Below are 20170 nucleotides of genomic sequence, written 5' to 3' on the forward strand. Positions count from 1 at the left end.
CATCCATTGCCGTAGCCTCTGCTTGGTCTCACCAATTTACCATGTCTCAGGGCATCCTTGCCTGCAGCGTATGAGAGAGACAACGTTGTCTGAGTCGCATGAGTACCTGCCGCGTACAAGGTGGGAGATGTTCCCATGTGTAATGGTGGTATTCATGTCGACACTCTGACATGTCTTGCAGCATCTACCGTGACAAGATTGTATGGTGTTGTCCTGAAAGCCAGGCCGTTTACTGTGAACAATGATATGTTTAAGGTTTGGTGGTTGTTTAAAGGCGAGCAGTGGAGGTGTGGGGAAAGTCTTAGTGAGGTACTCATCCCCATTGATAATGTGTTGCAGGCTGTGAAGAACGTGGCCTAGTTTTTCAGCTCCTGGGAAGTCCTGGACAACGAAGGGTACCCTGTCAGTTGCAGCCCGTGTCTGTCTCCTGAGGAGGTCATTACGGTTCCTTGCTGTGGCACTTCAGAAATGGTGACCGATGAGTTGGAGAATTGTACCCCGTTCTTATGAGGGCATCCTTGACTACTTCCAAGTGCCCGTACTTGCAGAATTACATTTTATTTTGCTGAAAAACTGCATGAATCCATGTAACATTCTGTAAATCCGTTTTTTAGATGAGAATCAGTCTGACCATTATGGCACAGACAGCCTCACACAGGGCACCCCACACCTTCAATCTTCAATCTTCAATCTGGGCTGACATGATCCCAAGTGTTAAAGTTCACTTCAGAATGTAACTTGTAAATGTTCTGCAAATTACATATGGAAGAACTCAAACCAACAAGTTCATTCTAAAAGATGAGAAACTTGACAAATAATCCAGGTCACTTTCAATATATAATTTCAGTTACATCGCACTGTAAACTTTTGCTATAAACTCTGTGTCTTACGATCTTATATTTCACAACTACCTGATGAAGGAGCAGCACTCTGAAAGCTCGTGTTTCCAAATAAACCTGTTAGCCTGTAACCTGGTGTTGTGTGATTTCTAGCCTCATGAATCACCTTAGTCACCTCCTCGAAAAATTCAATCAAGTTAGTCAGACATGACCTGCCCTGCACAAAGCCACGCTGACTGTTCCTAATTAGGCCTTGCCTTTCCAAATGCGCACAAATCCTGTCTCTAAGGATTCTCTGCAAATAGCTTCCCAATCACCGATGTGAGACTCACCAGTCTACAGTTTCCTGGATTATCCCCATTTCCCTTCTTGAACAGAGGAACAACGTTAGCTACTTGCCAGTCCCCTGGGACCTCTCCAGTGGCTAGCGAGGATACAAAGATCTTGGTCAATGCCCCAACAATCTCCCCTCTTGCCTCTCTCTCTCTCTCTATATATGTATCTTTGAGACTCCTCCTCCACTAGCTCCTCTCTCTCCCTGTAATCGTGACCTTCCAGGTAAGTGTGTAGGGCTCAATTTTTATTTCCTGCTCAGACTCAGTCTCCTCATCCCCTTTAAGCACCAAATTCCCACAGGCCATGGAGAATAAACAGCAGGAGCATTCATTCACCAATGAGGGAAAAGAAGGGACTTGATCAACTCCTCCCAGGTTGATCAAACTCCATTTCCACTTTAACAAAGCAACACTGAACAAGATCTTTTCATGTTCAGTCATACAACTGTTTCTGGAACTGGAGTAAACCAGTTAGCTCACTACCTGTCAATTTCTGTGTTAAAGCTGCAACTAAACTGTACCCAAGCAAAAGAGCACTTTTCAGTTAATTGCTAAATTAAAGAACAGACTAGACTTTAGATTGATGGTGATGTGGTGGTAAGGTCACAGGATTAGTATTCCAGAAACATGGGCTAATCATAGAAACATAAACATCAAACAAGACTAGTTCCTTGCCATACAGCAAGTGGCAGTCAGAGTTAAGTGATCCCACAATCAATGGATCAGATCTAAACTCTGAAGTCACTGGCATTGATCTTCAATGGTGTTGCCATCACTGAACCCCCTAGTATCAACATCCTGGGGGGGTTACCATTGACCAGAAACTGAACTGGACTCACCAGGTAAACACAGTGGCTACAAAAACAGGTCAGAGGCGAGGAATACTACAGCGAGTACCTGACCTCCTGACTCCCCAAAGTCTGTCCACCATCTCCAAGGCACAAGTCAGGGGTGTGATGGAATATTCCCCACTTGCCTGGATAGGGGCAGCTCCAACAACACTCAGGAAGTTTGACACCATCCAGGACAAAGCAGCCCACTTGATTGGCACCACATCTGCAAACATCCACTCCCTCCACCACCAACACTCAGCAGCAGTGTGTACTATCTACAAGATGCACTGCAGAAATTCACCAAAGATCCTCAGACAGCACCTTCTAAACCCACAACCACTTCCATCTGGAAGGACATGGGCAGCTGGTACATGGGAACACCAGCCCCTGCAAGTTCCCCTCCAAGCCACTCACCATCCTGGCTTGGAAATATATCGCCGTTCCTTCACTGTGGCTGGAATTCTCTCCCTAAGGGCATTGTGGGTCAACCCGCAGCACATGGACTGAGGCGGTTCAAGAAGGCATCTCACTCCCACCTTCTCAAGGGGAAACTAGGGACGGGCAATAAATGCTGGGCCCATCCAGTGACAGCAACATCCCATGAGGGAATTAAAAAGACCCAAAGCAAGTGGTTGACTCTCAACTACTCTCTGGGCAAGTTAGAAAGGGCATTGCCTAGCCAGCAATGCCCATATCCCATGAACAAATCAAACCGTTTAAATTTTTACTCGTTCTACATTCTCTGTCTTTGCCTGTTGTTAATAATTTCAAACCAATTCATTCCATGTTGTTTTTTGTAATATTTCTTCGAGCTCTGATAAGGTGCTATACTAAATTCATTTTCTTTTAAATGGAAAAGGCACAGTTCACAAATGAAAGAAAATAAACTTATGTTCCCTCTATAAAGCCCAAATTATAGGACTTCAAATTACTCAGAAGTACATACAATAAAAAAATACACATTTAGCAATCAAAGGCTTTTTGTGTGGATTATTGTGAAGAAATGTCCATCCATTTTATCCTGACAGCCGGCTGACAGTGTGTGATCTTTGAGTTGTTCAATTCTGTCGCTTGCTGACATCACATTCCTTGCAGCTAACAAACTGTTAAAGTCTAATAATCACAGACCACAGCCACATTTTTAATACTGTGGAGTCAAAACCTGAAAGGCAATTAATGCTGGCAGCACTAAATTGTGAAAAGAAAATACTTTATCCAAATGCTTGTCCCTTAATGACTTGATGCAAACACCACCCCCAAACTGTTGGATGTCTTCCATTTTGATCTCTTTTATTTGCTTAACCAGGCCATGCATTAAACAATTACAGTAGCTGTGGTTGCACAATTGATTGATCAAAGCACAAACCCAAATAAACAGCAATCACCAGGATTGTGAGGCTCCCACTGAAACGGGGAAATGGTCTCTGTCTTTCATATGGAAGGTGTTATAGAGCCATAGCTTTTACAGTACACAGGACGAGCATTCGATCCATCATGTCTGTACTGGCTCCCGAAAGAGTTACCCAGCTAGTCCCACTCTCCAGTCCTATCTCCGTAGCCCTGTAAATGCATTCCTTGCAGATATCTATCCAGCTCTTTTGAAAGCTCCTACGGAATCCCCCTCCACCACTCTCTCAGGCAGTGCATTGCAAATCCTAACAACTCTGAGGAAAGAATCATAGAATCCATTCAGTGTAGAAACAGGCCATTTGGCCCAACAAGTTCATACCGCCCCTCCAAACAGCATCCCACCCAGACCCACCCCCCCCCCCTTTCCCTGTCACCCTTCACTTCCCATGGCTAACCCACCTAACTTAAACATCCCTGAACAGTGTGGGCAATTTTGCATGGCCAATTCCCTAAACTCCTCATCTATGGAGAAGTTTCTCCTTACCTCACTCCTAGCTCTCTTGCGGATAGGCTTGAAATTGTGACCTCCTAGTTACTGATGTACCAATTAGAACATTTTTCTTTTACCCTGGCAAAATTATCATAATTTTGAACATGTCAACAAGGCCACCTCTTAGACTTTTCTGTTGCAAGGGGAACAAGTCCGATCTCTCTCACTGTCCCTTGTAACTAAAATCTCTCATTCCAGGTATCATTCTTCTAAATCTCCGTTGCTCTCTGTCCAGAGCTTTAACATCCTTCAGTAAGGTAAGAGGAGAAAGATTTAAAAAAGACAAGAGGAGCAATTTTTTTTTCTTTTTACACAGTGTGTGGTTGGAGTGTGAAATGAACTTCCAGAGGAAGTGGTGGATGTGGGTACAGTTACAATGTTTAAAAGACATTTGCATAAGTACATGAATAAGAATTGTTTGGAGGGATATGGGAAAAGCGCAGACCGGTGGGACTGGGTTAGTTTGGGATTATGGTCAGCGTGGACTGGTTGGGGTGAAGATTCTGTGCTGTATGACTCTATGACACTGTAACTGAACACAATACCTCAAATGTGGTCTGACCAATAACTTTCGAGGTCTAGGATCACTTCCTTGCTTTAATACTGTATGTCACAATTGATAAACTGATAAAGGCAAGTCTCCCATATGATTAGATTAGATTCCCTACACCTAACACTACGGGCAATTTAGCACGGCCAATGCACATCTTTGGACTGTGGGAGGAAACCCACACAGACACAGGAGAATGTCTGTGTGGAGTTTGCACAGTTGCCTGAGGCTGGAATTGAACCTGGGACTCTGGTGCTGTGAGGCTGCAGTGCTAACCACTGAGCCACCATGCCGTACACCATGTACCTTCTCAAGCCCTTTATCTACCATTTACCTGTTTAAAGGTTTCTTCTTAAATTATGAAAATAACCACCCTGCCCCTGGATGAACATATACCAGCTTGTTTCCTAATAACCACCTAATTACCTAATAACCACCCTGCCCCTGGATGAACATATACCAGCTTGTTTCCTAATTACAGATTAATAACCTAATAACCACCCTGCCCCTGGATGAACATATACCAGCTTGTTTCCTAATAACCACCTAATAACCTAATAACCACCCTGCCCCTGGATGAACATATACCAGCTTGTTTCCTAATAACCACCCTGCCCCTGGATGAACATATACCAGCTTGTTTCCTAATTACAGATGAGTTCTGTAGAGGCTGATGGAGAGAACTCTGCAAACTTGTGAACCTTTCCGAAATGTTGGGAAATCAAATCATGATCAGTGGGCGGCACGGTGCACAGTGGTTAGCACTGCTGCCTCACAGCGTCAGAGACCCGGGTTCAATTCCCGCCTCAGGCGACTCTCTGAGTGGAGTTTGCACATTCTCCCCGTGTCTGCGTGGGTTTCCTCCGGGTGCTCCGGTTTCCTCCCACAATCCAAAAGTGTGCAGGTTAGGTGAATTGGCCATGCTAAATTGCCCGTAGTGTTAGGTGAAGGGGTAAATATAGGAGTATGGGTCTGGGTGGTATATGCTTCGGCGGGTCGGTATGGACTTGTTGGGCCGAAGAGCCTGTTCCACACTGTAAGTAATCTAATCTAATCTAATCTAATGCCCTGAAGGAAATTATTCCGAAATTCTGATTTCTTAAACCAGATTACTGAGATATGTAAATACTTCAAGCAGTTCCATCAGAGGTCTGCTGTCTCTCTATTATTACAAGTTCAGGTGTGAGTTTATTACGCACATGAGAAATGCAGAGTACCAGATCAGTGACAGAAGATCGTGATCAGTGAACCATGATTTATGTAATTTATTTGTTTGCATGTCGATATTTTATGAAGTCTCCTCCAAGTACAGAGTAGCTTTCTGCATATGAACAGCTCCTATCTGTGTCCCAAAAGTTACACTCAATGTCCCTCACTGATCTGGTGCTGGGACATGATAGCACTGGAGAGGAGATTTACTGGGATGATGCCTGGGCTGGAGAGTTCTGGTGATGCAGAGATATTGTACAGGCTGGTGTTGTTTTCCTTAGAGCAAAGCAGACTGACAGGAACATGATTGAGATGGATAAAATTGTGAGGGGCAGAGAAGTGACTTTGCCCGAGGTGGAGTGATCATTGACCACGGGGGACCATAGATTGAAGGGAAGGGGCAGGAGATTTGGTGGAGATGGGAGGAAAAGCTTTTCCACTGAGACCAATCTGGAACTCATTGCCCGTAAGGGCAGAGATCCCCATAACATTGAAGAAGTATTCAGGTGTGCACTTACATTGCCAAAGCATACAAGGCTATGGGCCCAGAGCTGGGAAATGGGAATGGAGTGCTAGAAATCTGGTCTGAAGTGGTACAGATGTGATGGGCTGGAGACCTCATTGATTATAGAATACAAACATCTCATAATAAACAAAACATTTCTGTTTTTCTTTCAACCATTATCATATTCCCTAGCAGCAGTTGCACTCTTTTAGTCTGTCTGTAAGTTGAGTTGCAATACCTCTTACAGTTAGAGTCCTACAGCACGGTGACAGGCCCTTTGACCAAACTGGTCCATGCTGACCAAAATTGTCCATCCACACTAACCCCATTCCCCTGCACTTGGTCCATATCCTTCTAATCCTTCCCTATCCGTGTATTTGTCCAAATGCCTTTTAAATGTTGTTAATGTACCCGCCTCAACCACTTCCGCTGGCAGCTCATTTCTTATGCATACCACTGCCTGTGTAAAAATGTTGCCCCTCAGGTTCCCTTCTATTCTTTCCCCTCTAACCTTAAACTGATGCCCACCAGTCCTCGATTCCTCAATCTTGGGAAATAGACTGAGTGCATTAACTCTATCCATACCTCTCATGATCTTATACACCTGAATGCAGGTTTGCTCGCTGAGCTGGAAAGTTCGTTTTCAGACATTTCATCACCATACTCGCTAACATCATCAGTGAGCCTCTGAGTGAAGCACTAGTGGTGTAACCCACTTTCTATTTATATGTTTGACTTTCCTTGGGTTGGTGATGTCATTTCCTATGGTGACATTATTTCCTATGGTGATGTCATTTCCTGTTCTTTTTCTCAGGGAGTGGTAAATGGGATCCAAGTCAATGTGTTAGTTAATAGAGTTCCGGTTGGAATCCCATGCTTCTAGGAATTCTTATGCATGTGTCTATTTGGCTTGTCCTCGGATGGATGTGTTGTCTCGGTCAAAGTGGTGTCCTTCCTTATCTGTATGTAAGGATACTAGTGAGAGAGGGTCATGTCTTTTTGTGGCTAGTTGATGTTCATGTATCCTGGTGGCTAGTTTTCTGCCTCTTTGTCCAATGTAGTGTTTGTTATAGTTCTTGCAAGGTATTGATTGAAATGGATCCCATTTACCACCATCTAAGAAAAAGAACAGGAAATGACATCACCATAGGTATTGATGTCACCACAGGAAATTACATCATCAACCCGAGGAAACTGAAACATATAAAAATAAAGGGGGCTATACCACCAGTGCTGCATTCGAAGGCTCACTGATGATGTTACCGAGTATGGTGACGAAACGTCTGAAAAAACTGAAACATATAAAAATAAAGCGGGCTATACCACCAGTGCTGCATTCGAAGGCTCACTGATGATGTTACCGAGTATGGTGACAAAACGTCTGAAAATTAACCTTCCAGCTCAGTGAGCAAACTTACATCCAGAACCTCAACTTGAGCTACAAATACTCTCAAAATTCACTATCTCATACATCTCTATAAGGATCCCCCCTCAGTCTCCTATGCTTTAAAGGAAAATGTCCTAATTTGTCCAACCTCTGATGATAGCTCAGACCATTGAGTCTGAGCAACATCCTCGTAAAGCTCTTCTGAGAATTTTCAAGACATAGACTTAGCTGTGAGCTAACCTGCTAAAACTCAGAGATGTTTGAGAATGCTGCACAGTTACATCAGCTTTTATTTAGAAGCCAACAAAAAGGAGTAGGCTATACAAGAAATAAAAGGGATTGTCATTGACAAAGGTTTTGGTTCAGGAGTAGTCATGAGCTGGTAATTATGGAATATGCTTCCATTACATACAGTCTTGATATTGTCACAATCTGGAATTGTGTTCTGTACCAAATTCACCATTTTCTGTTGACCGTATGAAAGCAGCTGAAACAATGCAGGACGTTCCCAATGACCACTGATTTCAGAACCAAGGGTACTGACTTAGGATGCGCAGGTGGCTATTTCAGACTGAGATGAGGAGACATTTCTTCACCCAGAGACTCAGAAGCCTGTGGAATTCTCTGCCACAGACAGTGATTGATGCCAACACATTAAATGTTTTCAAGAAGGAGTGGGAGATAGTTTTTGGGTCTAAAGGGATGAAAGGGTATAGGAGGAACTGGGCCTGGGGCACTGAATAGGACAATCAGCCATGATCATATTGAATGGTGGTACAGACTCAAAGGGCTGAATGGCCTACTCATATTAGAGTCATAGTCATGGGGTCATAGAGATACACAACACAGAAACAGACCCTTCGGTCCAACCCGTCCAGATATCCTAACCTAATCTAGTCCCATTTGCCAGCACTTGGCCCACATCCCTCCAAACCCTTCCTATTCATATACCCATCCAGACGCCTTTTAAATGCTGTAATTGTACCAGCCTCCACCACATCCTCTGGCAGCTCATTCCATACACGTACCACCCTCCACGTGAACTACTATTTCCTTGGTTTCTGTGACATTCATGGATTAGACTTTTGCTACATGGGGTTCGTGTCACTTTAAGGGAGGTAGTAATTTTCTAAAGGACTCGCTATGAAAGTGTTTCCAATGCAGGGTCTCTCCACGAGCTACTTGTAGTTATTTCAGAAATGATCTTGTTATTTTCTGGAACATTGGTAGTTGGAGGCCTCTCCTGTCCAGCCCTGATGGTATTTATCCCACTGATAAGGATGGGAAGCAGATGACCCTTCCCGGTCTTCAGTGATTCATAATCATCATCAATCAGAGGATAAATCGGTACGGACCAGTAAAATCAGTGTGGCATTTTTCTAAAATAAATCTGCACTATTCTTCAAATTGGTCTGGATGTAGACCAATAACAGTCATGTGGCAATCTGTAGAGAAATCCTTTTATTTTAAATGATTTGTTCACAGCACGTGGCCATTACTGGCGAGACCAGCATTTGTCACCCATCCAGCAGTTAAGAGTCAACTGCATTGCTGTGGGTCTGGAGTCACCAGACCAGGTAAGGAAGGCAGTTTCCTTCCCTAAAGGACATTAGTGAACCAGATGGGGTTATCCTGGCAATGGTTACGTGGTCATCATTAGACTCATAATTCCAGATTTATTTTACTATTGAATTCAAACTCCTCCATCTGCCGTGGTGGGATTCGAACCTGGGTCTCCAGCACATTACCTGCGTCTCTAGATTAACTGTCTAGCAATAATACCACTAAGCCATTATCTCCCCATGTTTGATATCACACCAGCATTGTCTATTTCGCCTTGTTGTGAAAGAGATAAGTGTTCTTTACATCCCCAAAATGGCTATTTCAATTTTTATGAAAAGGAGTAGGGTTTCCTTTAGATTCCCATGGTTATGGACCAGAACAAGCACCTCCCTCAAAATACTTTAGCAAGACAGCCTAGATCCTAACTTTTTCTTATTTGGAAGGTAGATGTGAAGAGGATGGTCAAACTAATCAACATTAAGTAAAACAATTTATTTAAAATTGTCGTTAAAATACAAATTAAAGAAAGAGCAATTTAGAACAACTTAACTGTATAATAGATACAATAACTATTACTAATTAGCCGTTCCAATACAGTAACATCCCATAGACATCCCTTAGCAAAAAGGTAACTTCAGACACACAGGTTCTTACATGCAGTTCTCTAATCCAGGAGGAAACAACATCAGGAGAGAATTCATAGAAAATAGCAGCTCGGAATCATTCACTGTAGCTCCCAACTCTTCTGAGACCCAAACAGATTCTGACTGCTGAAAAAAACAAGTCCCAGAAATTCTGATCTGAGAGTGGCCGCGCCCATTCAGGCTGTTAAAAGGTCATGTTGCGGCTGTACAAGACATTGGTTAGGCCACTGTTGGACTACTGCGTGCAATTCTGGTCTCCTTCCTATCGGAAAGATGTTGTGAAACTTGAAAGGGTTCAGAAAAGAGGGTGAGAGGGGAAAGATATAAAAGAAACCTGAGGGGCAACCTTTCCACGCAGAGGGTGGTACGTGTATGGAATGAGCTGCCAGTGGAAATGGTGGAGGCTGGTACAATTACAACATTTAAAAGGCATCTGGATGGGTATATGAATAGGAAGGGTTTGGAGGGATATGGGCCGAGTGCTGGCAGGTGGGACTAGATTGGGTTGGGATATCTGGTCGGCATGGACGGATTAGACCGAAGGATCTATTTTCATGCTGTACATCTCTATGACTCTATAACCCAAGACCCCCTCAAGCTATTTACTCAAGCTGTCTTCAGTAGCTAGTTCAGCATCTCTGCCTTTACAACCTCTCCAATAGAAAAATGACAAAATAACCTTTTAAAGTGACAAGGTTAAAAATCACACTACACCAGGTTATAGTCCAACAGGTTTAATTGGAAGCACTAGCTTTCGGAGCGCTGCTCCTTCATCAGGTGGTTGTGGAGTAAAAGATTGTAAAACAGAGAATTTACAGCAAAAGTTTACAGTATGATGTAACTGAAATTATATATTGAAAAAGACCTGGATTGTTTGTTAAGTCTTTCATCTTTTTTTCCTCCACAACCACCTGATGAAGGAGCAGTGCTCCGAAAGCTAGTGCTTCCAAATAAACCTGTTGGACTATAACCTGGTGTAGTGTGATTTTTAACTTTGTCCACCCCAGTCCAACATCAGCCCCTCCAAATCGCTTTTAAAGTGACAGTATTGTCACATCACTCCACCTGCTTCACTTCCTTGTGAAAGGCATGGATGTTCTTTGAACTCTATGGGGAAACCTTTAACTGTCAAAATCAATGGAATGAAATATTATTTAAAATTAACATGAGCGTATCATGGGGTGAAAACTTTACATTTGAATGATCTTCTGTACATTAACAGTTTTCTTTAGTTAACAATTTAAGGCAGAATCATGAAACATCTGACCCTCATATTGCTGGGGGGAGGGTGGGTGGGGCAGTCACGGTGCCCAAACCCTTTTGTTAATGCACGCAGTCTTTGTCCTGGCTGTTGAATGGACAAATGAATGACAGATGCAGTATAATGTGGATAAATGTGAGGCTACCCACTTTGGTAGCAAAAACAGGGAGGCAGGTTACTATCCAAATGGCTGTGAATTGAGAGAGTGGAATGTGCAATGAGACCTGGGATAGACTTGTACACCCGCCACTGAGAGTCAGTGAGCAGGTGCAGCAGGCAGTAAAGACGGTGAAAGGTATGTGGCTCTTCATAGCGAGAGGATGTGAGTACGAGAGCAGGTCATCTTGCTGCAGTTATACAGGGCATTGGTGAAGCCACACCCGGAGTACTGTGTGCAGTTTTGGTCTCCTTATCTGAGGACGGATGTCCTTGCTAAAGAGGGAGTGCAGTGAAGGTTTACCAGCCTGATTTCTGGGACTGACCCGTGAGGAGAGAGTGAGTTGGTTAGGATTGTATTCACTGGAGTTCAGAATAATGAGGTGGGATTCAAACAAAACTAGATGTAGGAAGGATGTTCCTGGGACAGGAGATGCCCAGGAATGAGATGGTGGTGTCCAGGATATTGGCTGGAAGGTACAATTCTGTGAAAATGACGGTTCCAGACTGGGGTTTGGCTGGAGTGTGGGACAGCTCTCCCAATTTCAGCACAAAGCACCATTTTGTAAGTTCAACAAGATTCATTGTGATTCTGGTGCCAACGTCAATACCAGGTACTCCATCTGACTTTTCCATAACATACTTGTATAACTCAATGATCTGCTTGGCCATTCTAGAGGCTATCAATAGACAAATACAAGTCCCAGTACTTTACAGCTAATGGATCTCTTCAGAAAACCCTCTGACAGCAGAGGTTGAGTCACCAGATATCCTTGGCTCTGTAACCCATCTACTGGATGTGACTGGCAGCTACTTGGATCATGCAGCCTTTGACTTGCCTTGGTCAGAATCTTGAGCCTGACACTGTGAAGCAGCATAATGGCTCAGTGGTTAGCACTGCTACCTCACAGCACCAGGGACCAAGGTTCGATTCCAGCCTCGGGTGACTGTCTGTGTGGAGTTTGCACATTCTCCCCATGTCTGCGTGGGTCTCCTCCCAAAGATGTGCAGGCCAAGGTGAATTGGCCATGCTAAATTCCCCATTGGATCCAGGGATGTGCAGACAAGGTGAATTAGCCACAGGAAATACAGGGGTGGAGGTTTGAGTTTCAGTGGGACACTTTTCGGAGGGCTGATGTGGACTCGATAGGCCAAACAGCTTGCTTCCGCTCTGTAGGGATTCTATGATATGATCCTATCTTCAATGTAACTGAGAAACCTGCAGCATCTTGCTGCAACAGGGGTGCGCTGGCATCACTGGAAAAACACTTTCAAAAGTATTTCAAGTGGCCAGTGTTCTGAATTTGCTGGAGGGAAGTTGGAATTTTAATTTGCTGCTCTCCAAATCATAGGGGATGGAAGGAGGGCCATTCAGTCCACTGGTCCAGCACGGCTTTCTCTTCTGCCTGAGTCAGGGCTTAGTTCACATCTGCTTTATGTAGACCTACAGAGCAAAGCTGGAAGCAGTGACAGGTTTTTGGTAAATTGTGCAATCCGGAGAATTCTGTCACATTTCCGCAATGTTTGTGCTGAACAGGAGAAACGTGGCCCACTTCACTTTTAGCCAAAGACTGGAACTGGCCTCAAAGCTGCCCCTCAATAGATATTACTATTTGTATGGTGTTATTTTACTGTGGGAAGTGGAAGACTTTTATTCCATCAGAAACTGGTTGATGCAGGAGAGGTCCAAAGGATCTGTCCTGCCTTTGGCCTCGACGTGACAAAGCAGTTTTTCCCCTTAGTTTGTGGCTCAGTTCAGAGGGTGGATCAATGACACACTCCCTGCATCAATCAGTTGCTGCTTGAATGAGTATCTTCCACTTGCTTGCCTCTTGGTTAAAGGCCAGGACACACAGGACCAGAGTGTCGTACACAGATATGAAAAGGGAGACAAAATAGTTTTTTAAAAATCAAAAAATGAAAATAATATTTTGGAGAGATTGCTTCCAGAGTCGAGAGTGTGGCGCTGGAAAAGCACAGCCGGTCAGGTAGTAGGATCAACGTTTCAGGCGTAAGCCCTTCATCAGGAATTGCTTCCAGCCTTTTTGTTCTCAGGTCATGGTTAGTACACGGACTGCTATTGACTCAAATCACATGGCGTGCATGTTCCTTTAAGTTTTTTGTAAAAACCAGTTTGCATTGTAAACAAGAAATGCAAACAAATTCCCACTATTTAACGTCTGGTTTGACGTTCCTATAAACAGATACCCATGCCCTGGACTATTGATCCAACACAAATCCTGATCAATGCAACTAGCATGGATTGGATTGGAGGAGGAAAATTGCTATGCAGTATCCTGTAATTTTGTTTGAGTGTAGTGACACAGACTGAAGGGCAGAAGTAATCATGTTTCTAAAATAAAATCCTCAACTGCTCTGTGTGAACCCTTCAGTGTGGAAGCAGACCATTCGGCCCATTGAATCCTCACAGATCCTTTGAAAAGCATCCCACCCAGACCCACCCCTCCCAAACCCTTCCCTGTAACCCTGCATTTCCCTTGGCTAATCCAGCCTTACCTACACATCTTTGGACTGTGGGAGGAAACTGGAGCACCCGGAGGAGACCCATGCAGACACAGGGAGAATGTGCAAACTCTACACATTCACCTGAGGGTAGAATCGAACCTGGGTCCCTGGAGCTGTGGGGCAGAGTTAACTTGACTCCTGATGAAGGGTTTTTGCTTGAAATGTCGATTTTCCTGCTCCTTCATTCCTGAAGAAGGGCCTGTGCCCGAAACGTCGAATCTCCTGTTCCCTGGATGCTGCCTGACCTGCTGTGCTGTTCCAGCAATAAAGTTTCAACTTTTTCCTTGAAATGTCGATTTTCCTGCTCCTTGGATGCTGCCTGACCTGCTGTGCTTTTCCAGCCCCACTCTAATCTAGACTCTGGTTTCCAGCATCTGCAGTCCTCACTTTTGCCCAGCAGAGTTAACCATCGAGCCACCTGTGTGTTGGAATTGGGATGGATTGTTTTAGCCTGAACCAATTTATCAGGTCAATACACAGGGGCAAGATCTCACAATGGGGCATATTTCTTTCCAAAGTGATCTAGCAGAACTGGATTCAGCAAGTGATGGGAATAGAATTTACAGAGATCCAGAATGTCAGAGAGAGTGACATATCGTAATCTACTTTAATGGATCAATCCATCCATTATCCTGATGGCAAATGCCAACCATACAACAGTATGGAATGTGTCGGTAAATGAGGCCAGAGACTCTGCCGCTATAGGAGCAGCCTGTAATGTGTGGGTTAGTTCAGTTGGTTGGACAGCTGGTTTGCAACACAGTGTGATGCCAACAATGTGGGTTCAATTCCCACATGTGAGGTTTGCACCTTCTCAACCTTACCCCGAGTCTGAGCCTCAGGATAAACCACCACCAGTTTCCTCTCTCTCTCTCTCTGTCTCTCTCCCTCTGTAATGGCCCTATGGTCTGGTAGGGTTATGGTGACTTCCTCTTAATAATGAAGGGCAGACGGGGGAATCGTTTTCAAATCAATTTCAAGGATCGAAATGGAGGCAATAGATGTCAACCTTTCCAAAAATCAAAACGTGGTGAGGGATAATAAGCGGTGCTTGAGGTCCCAAAGTCAGACAATGTGAGATTAAGGTACATATGGAATCGATGAGCATATAGCTGATCAGTGTCACAACCGAAGGGTTGGGAATCTATGGAATTCCCTGCCCTCAGTGAGGCAGTTGAGGCTACCTCATTGAATGTGTTTAAGGCAAGGATAAATAGATTTTTGAACAGTAAAGGAATTAAGCGTTAGGGTGAGAGGGCGAGTAAGTGGAGCTGAGGCCATGAAAAGATCAGCCGCGATCTTATTGAGTGGTGGAGCAGGCTCGAGGGGCCAGGTGGCCTCCTCCTGCTCCTCGTTCTTATATGTTTCTCCTAGCCCTTGTTTGAATGGAAAATAAAATTGATATTCTGTTGGTGTTAGAGAACTTTCCCTGCACCAGGCATGGCTAGACTGAACACCATGTACTCAAGAATAGATGTGGGTGAAGGAGGTGTGTGTTAAAATATCTGGGAGAATAAATCAAACCAATAACACCAGGTAATGTGATAGATATATAACCTCTCAGATAGTTCCACATTCACTGCTTCCCCATGCCTCTCCTCCTTACAACTTTACAGCCCTTTCTGAGTAGCTCCTGTATATCAATAGCTCGGCAGTCAACATCTGGTCATGTTCAGATTTCCCAGGGATGCATCAATATAACAACATTGGTCATAAATCCCATACCGCAGAGTGGGACAAAGAGATATAACTGTTGACTGCACTGATCAATACATCAGTCACCTTTCTCGTGCACACATGGCCAGTATAACACCCAAGCAGAACTATTTGACAGGGAAAAATAACTGGGGATCTTGCCAAGTGTGTAAGTGCCAGCTCTATGTCCCAGATTTATTGTCGATATCCTTTATTGCAGGAGGTGACCTTAAAGCATCTGCAGTGCTCACTTTCTCCTCTGAAACCAGTATGCCTTGGGACCAGAAGTGCACGGCTGGAACTGAAAGGCAAGGGTTAGGAGTGGAGTCCTAGCTTTTTGAAGCTGACATTCCCAACTTTTGTATTTTTAATGAGATGGATTGCCTGCTCCATTTAGAAATGAGACAACTGTCCCTGCATCACTGTTCCCAAATCTCCAACGTACTGGGATCAGCTGAGCATCTTTCCTTGTGTTTGTCCTATTGTCATCATGAAATAAGAAGGTTTACTCTGAGGGGTCAACAAGAATTGCTGCCAATATTATTTATAAAACTAATACTTTGCTATAAAGCTCACAATTTTGGGAAAAGAGTCTCATTAGGAATACTGCATTGAAGAGACATAGCAAACTTCACAGCAGCTCACCAACAGTTGTTTAAGAATTCCTGCACTTCCCCAGCACTCAGTGCAAATGATTACACAAAGAAAAATGGACAAGCAATACAAAAGGTTAGCGTAATTATAAATGGACCCATTTCTGTATGGAGCAGGCAATCCATCTCATTAAAAGAACAAAAGTTGGGAATGTCAGCTTCAAAGAAGCTAGGACTCCACTCCTAACCCTTGTCTTTCAGTTCCAGCCATACACTTCTGTTCCATAAGACCATAAGACATAGGAGTGGAAGTAAGGCCATTCGGCCCATTGAGTCCACTCCGCCATTTAATCAAGGCTGATGGGCATTTCAACTCTGCTTACCCGCATTCTCCCCGTAGCCCTTAATTCCTTGTGACATCAAGAATTTATCAATCTCTGCCTTGAAGACATTTAGCCTCCCGGCCTCCACTGCACTCTGCAGCAATAAATTCCACAGGCCCACCACTCTCTGGCTGAAGAAATGTCTCCGCATTTCTGTTCTGAATTTACCCCCTCTAATCCTAAGGCTGTGTCCACGGGTCCTAGTCTCCTCGCCTAACGGAAACAATTTCCTCGCATCCCAAGGCGTACTGGTTTAAGAGGAGAAAGTGAGCACTGTAGATGCTAGAGGTCAGAGTCGAAGAGTGTGGTGCTGGAAAAGCACAGCCAGTCAGGCAGCATCAGAGGAGCAGGGGAGTCGATGTTTCAAGCATAAAGCCTTCATCAGGAGCTTCATCAGAGCTTCCTGATGAAGATCTTATGCTCGAAACGTTGACTCTCTTGCTCCTCGGATACTACCTGACCGGCTGTGCTTTTCCAGTGCCACACTCTTTGAATCACATTGATTTAAGAACCAACCTGACACAGGATTGACTCCATGTCGGACAGACAGAAATTCTGCCAGTGGATATTTCTGTGTAAGTATGGTAACTTGTAAGCATGCCACTGAGTTGTTGCACGAGTTAGAACAACTAACTGACCAAAATAGTAGTGACACATCCCTTATTGCAACTGGGCCTTTCTCTGACATGATGTTTCTTGCAACATTCTTTCATCACGTCCCAGGAGATCATCCCCTGTGAGAGAGTGAGTAATATTGTTCTGGACTCTGAGCGCAAACTTGCTCGTGACAGTACTGATTGCTCCTACAGTACTCACACTATAACATACAGGCACACAGTGAGTTCCAGACTCCAGCACAAGTGAAGCCCCTGGAAGCTGTGGTGCCCCTGTCTCCCTCAGAGACAAACTCCTCAGCATTTGCTGCTATAGAGGAGAGAAAGTCTGGACCATGGAAACAGTTTCAGATAGCAACACAGCTTTAATCCAGCTATCAACACGCTTTCATTACTAAGAAAACTAAGTGCCACTCATTGATAAAAATCTATCTAACACTTTCTCGAAACACTCAATTTTCCTTGTTTCTATTACCTATCACTACTTTAATAAGTTTTGAACTAATCCGTAATCCTGCTTTCTTTTGTCATACTCAGTTTGTAAATATGACTGAACAGGTTTTGGTTGGTGACCTGTGCAAAAACTATCAGACTTAACGACAGGCCAATGTTTGAGCCATTCTCGCTCCGTTATGTCTCGTGTTATTCAATGGTCCAAGCAGATTACAAACATGTGCTCAAGTTCACTGTACACAGCCTTTATCGCGATTTGCATCAGTCACACAACACAGGCTATTCATTTCCAACAAGGTTCAATCATCTGCATAGGAATCCACTTCCTAATTGAAGGATTCAGAAACAAACATCATTTTCATTTTAACTTAAAACAGCAATCTACGTACGCTACTTTTTCAGTAGGGAACTTTTCCACTTGTTCCCATCATTCTACACCCTTCACACATTCACTCTTAGCCTGTCCTCCAGCCTGAGGGACAGAGAGAGGAGGTAGTGCCTGGAACAAGCAAATAATTCCCATCCTTGTTGCAAATTTATTTGTAGATTCCAATCCTTAACAAGGTTACAATGTACACTTTCCAATTCAGATAGATCCCGTAAAAACAGTCATGTTCCTTCCTGCTGCGTGGATACCCCATGGTTAAGAGGGAATACAGCAGTCACCTGCTCCTGAGCTGTGTGTGTGATTGGACATTGCAAAACTCCTCTTGTATTCACCTAGTTTCTTTTGTGTCTTTAATTTATGATTCGAATCCTTTGTACTTTCAACATGACTATTCAGAATGACCTGTAACATTTGATTATAGTTTTTTGAACTGCATTAACTGATGGCCAGAAACACACACAGAGGACTCCCAGAAAACGGATTCATTTCTTAAACCCCTCTCTCTGGGTCACCTCACATGTTTTTTTGTCAGTAGTGTTGTCCAAGTAGATTGTAAACATGTGTTGGACTCAGTTTTACATTTTTTCTAATCAAGATTTGCATCAATGGCATTTAACAAGTCCACCATTAACCTGCAGATTCCAATTCTGTGCATGGAGATAATTTACACTTCCCACTTCTTGCCAATGAAGATAGGTCTCATTAAAAAAAGGTCATTTATCTCCCCGAGAGAACTATAAATGTTTAGGTCACCTTGTCCTCTAATTTATCTTCACTTTGAATAGATGAAAGGAAGTCTCAGAGCTTCCTTTACAATATAATGACACAGAACGTACAGACTGGGCTAGATCTCAACGGCCCAGTGCATTTGGACCAGACCAGAACCCCCCCTCAAAACATTTTAAGAAGGTAGCCCAGATCCTAACATTTTCTTATTTAAAGCTCAACGTAAATTGTCTGCTCTAGATGCGATATGACTGGTCAAACCACTCAATATGAAGCAAAACATAATTTATTTAAACACTGTCGTTAATATACAACCAAAGAAAGAAGAATTTTGAATAACAACTCTACTGGAAAACTTAACAGAATAATAGATACAGTAACTATTGCTAATTAACTGTTCCAATACAATAGCATCCCATAAACACACCTCTTGGCAAAACAAAATAGGCAAATTCAGACACAGATTCTTACATGCAGTTCTCCCATCCAGGAGGAAAAAAGATAATGAGAGAGGGTAGCAGACAGGTGACACTTACTGAAGCTTCCAACTCTGTTGAGACTGCAAAGGCTTCTGCAAAACCTAAAACTCCAGAAATCCAGATAGGAGAGAGCAAGCCACACCCACCCAGGCTGTTTAAAAATCAACCCAAGCTGCTTAAGTGGTGTTAACTAGCCAGCTTGGCACCTCTGACTTCCAACCTCACTTCAAATAAAAACATCACAGAATAACTTCTTAAAGTGACAGCATTGTCACAGCAGCTCCACCAAGATAGGCCATCAGAAATAGGAACAGAAGTAGGCCATTCGGCCCCTCGAGCCTGCTCCATCATTCAATAGGATCATGGCTGATCCAACATTCCTCATGCCCAAGTTCCTGCCATTTCCATGTAACCCTTGATTCCCCGACTGATCAAGAATCTATCTCAGCCTTAAATAGATGCAAAGACTTTGCCCCCAACACCTCGCTCTGTGGCAAGGAGTTCCAAAGATTCACGACTCTCTGAGAGAAGAAATTCCTCCTCATCTCAGTCTTAAACTGTTGCCCCTTTATTCTGAGACTGTACCCTCTGGTCCTAGACTCTGCCATAAGGGGAAACATCCTCTCAGCATTGACCCTGTCAAGCTCCTTCAGAATCTGATATGTTACAATGAGATCACCTCTCATTCTTATAAATCCCAGTCAGTACACTCCCAACCTGTTTAGCCTTTGCTCATAAGACAATCCCTCCAGCCCAATGACCATCCTGGTAAAGCTTCTCTGAGGTGCTGCCAATGATATGATATCTTTCCTTTAAGGTGATCAAAACTGCTCACTCTATTCCAGATATGGTCTCACCAGCACTTTGTACAGTTGCAGTAAGATTTTCCTACTCTTATACTCCAAACACTTTAGAAATAAGGGCCAACATTGCTTCACTTGTCATAGAGTCAAAGAGATGTACAGCATGTAAATGTAAATGTCCAACCCATCCATGTCGACCAGATATCCCAACCCAATCTAGTCCCACCTGCCAGCACCCGGCCCATATCCCTCCAAACCCTTCCTATTCATATACCCAGCCTTTTAAATGTTGCAATTGTACCAGCCTCCACCACTTCCTCTGGCAGCT

At 43.7% G+C, this 20170-nt stretch overlaps 1 protein-coding gene across 1 annotated transcript in view; it reads right to left on the reverse strand.

The window, feature by feature from the left end:
* The window catches only part of pid1 (phosphotyrosine interaction domain containing 1), a 133182-nt gene extending 114065 nt beyond the window's left edge, over positions 1-19117 (reverse strand). Inside the window, exon 1 of the mRNA XM_043702801.1 lies at positions 19097-19117. The gene's annotated coding sequence lies outside the window, so the exon portion shown is untranslated. The remainder of the gene's footprint in view (positions 1-19096) is intronic.
* Between the last annotated feature and the right edge of the window lie 1053 nt (positions 19118-20170).

This window comes from Chiloscyllium plagiosum, chromosome 13 (assembly GCF_004010195.1).
Source record: "Chiloscyllium plagiosum isolate BGI_BamShark_2017 chromosome 13, ASM401019v2, whole genome shotgun sequence".
In the NCBI taxonomy this organism is placed as follows: Eukaryota; Metazoa; Chordata; class Chondrichthyes; order Orectolobiformes; family Hemiscylliidae; genus Chiloscyllium; species Chiloscyllium plagiosum.